Source organism: Echinops telfairi, unplaced genomic scaffold (assembly GCF_000313985.2).
Source record: "Echinops telfairi isolate 266 unplaced genomic scaffold, ASM31398v2 ScPeMD7_2573;HRSCAF=3158, whole genome shotgun sequence".
NCBI classification, from domain to species: domain Eukaryota; kingdom Metazoa; phylum Chordata; class Mammalia; order Afrosoricida; family Tenrecidae; genus Echinops; species Echinops telfairi.
Window position 1 is genome coordinate 9,829,667 of NW_022106471.1, and position 1,721 is coordinate 9,831,387.

Genomic DNA, 1,721 nt, shown 5'->3' on the forward strand with positions numbered 1-1,721 from the left:
CCCACAGGCAAGGAGTCCCCAAAGGGAAAAGCAATATTCTAAATTTAAAGTCATCTCAAACGGATGATCTAGGGAGACAAAGTTGGGTTTTTTAAGCTGGTGGGGGAGGGGGAACACGTAAGGGCTTTTAGCTAGTGTAAACGCAGAAGGGCTCTGCGTTAACACGCTCACAATTTCAACAGGGCTTAGTAACCTCTTTCAAAAGAACCAAACGTGCACGCTCCTACAGAGAGAAAGTTGCAGCCTGGCTCCCGGGCCGCGTCCCCCAAGCTACAGCAGTGTGCCCACCAGCTGACAGAGGAGCACGTGTGGGCTCCGGCCGGCCCGGCCAGCCTTCTCAGGCCCACCCAGCTCCGTCGGCCACCTAGCTAAACGGCCCACCACACCACCACTAGGTAACTGGAAGAATCGGTCTTAACAAGAACTTACCACCTTTACGCACTGACTTCGCCAACTGAAATCTACCGCAAGTTCAAAACCACCAGCTGCTCCGCTTTCTACTCCCTTTAAAGAGTTACAGTCTCGGAAACCCACGGGGGCAATTCTACCCTGCCCTGCAGGGTCGCTATGCGTCAGAACGGATGCCAGTGCGTTGGATGGTCACACAGGAGAGGAGCAGCAGAGAAAATATTCTAAACGCTCATTCTACGAACCTGGGAAGATTGAGGCGGCCATGGGAGTAATAGGGAAGGTAAACGAACAACCAAAAAAAAAAAAAAAAAGAAAATCCTCGCCAATCCAGTTTATAAGTATGTTTTTTTCAATGAGTTCACATGCTTTGATACACGTGACCTCGGAATCTCTAGACAGATCCTCCTCACTTGCTGGGGGGTGGGGTGTCTACGGTTCCCGAGCCCCGAGTTTAAAATACCTTGACCTGAAAATCAACACGGCGGCTCGGTTTCAGTAGTTCGAAGAAGGGCCTGCCTGCCCCTCGCAGCCGCCAGACCGGAGCCCGCAGCCCCCACGGAGCGCCCCACCTCCCCCACCCCCGCAGCCCCCACGGAGCGCCCCACCTCCCCCACCCCACGCACGCGTTCCCACCAGGCGCCGCACCGCCTCGCAGCAAACAAGCCCGCTCCCCAAATCTCGGGCAAGTCTCTGGGTTAATCATTCAACTTGGACGCGGTGAAATGTTGTTTGAGGTCAAAGCGAAAGACTCTCGGTAAGTTTCACAGAAACCAGCCTTTGGGAACCGGAGGTGGCAGCAGCGGCGGGGGATGGGGGGGGAGCATCTGCCCGAGGCTCTTTGGCTCACGAAACACCTGATCTCCCCATGCGGCACCGGAGACCAGCGCAGTGCGAAGGCGGGGCGGGGGAGGAGCAGGGGTACAACCGAGAAATCACGCACGGCCCCCTCCCCCAAACGTCCACCGGCCCCAGATGAGAGCACCTGGACTCAGACGACCCTGCCCAACGCCAGCAGTATCTCGGGGCCGACTCCCCGGAAGTTAGGATGCAACCGGGGAGGCGGTCCCGGACCCCCTGGGGCACGGCGGTGTGGACCGGGCATGAGGCTCCGGAGACGCACACCCGCCGGTTTCGCTATCCTCTTCCTCCAAAGGAAGAGGCGGGGAAGGGGCCGCGTCGATGCGCTGGAGCCACCCAGGGACTGCTTCTCGGCGGGGACGCGGGGGCGAAGCCTGAACCCGGAGGAGCCGGGCGGGGGGACCGGTGGGCAGCGAACGAGGGGCCAGCTACCGAGAGGTCAGGGCACCGGG

At 59.2% G+C, this 1,721-nt stretch overlaps 1 protein-coding gene across 3 annotated transcripts in view; it reads right to left on the reverse strand.

Annotated features, from left to right (window-relative positions):
- The window catches only part of B3GNT2 (UDP-GlcNAc:betaGal beta-1,3-N-acetylglucosaminyltransferase 2), a 37,147-nt gene extending 36,076 nt beyond the window's left edge, over nt 1-1,071 (reverse strand). Inside the window, exon 1 of one of the 3 annotated variants that reach the window (XM_045294197.1) lies at nt 1,057-1,071. The gene's annotated coding sequence lies outside the window, so the exon portion shown is untranslated. Of the gene's footprint in view, nt 1-429; nt 448-877; nt 893-1,056 lie in introns of those variants that run through there. The other 2 variants (XM_045294196.1, XM_045294195.1) reach the window with 2 other exon arrangements.
- Between the last annotated feature and the right edge of the window lie 650 nt (nt 1,072-1,721).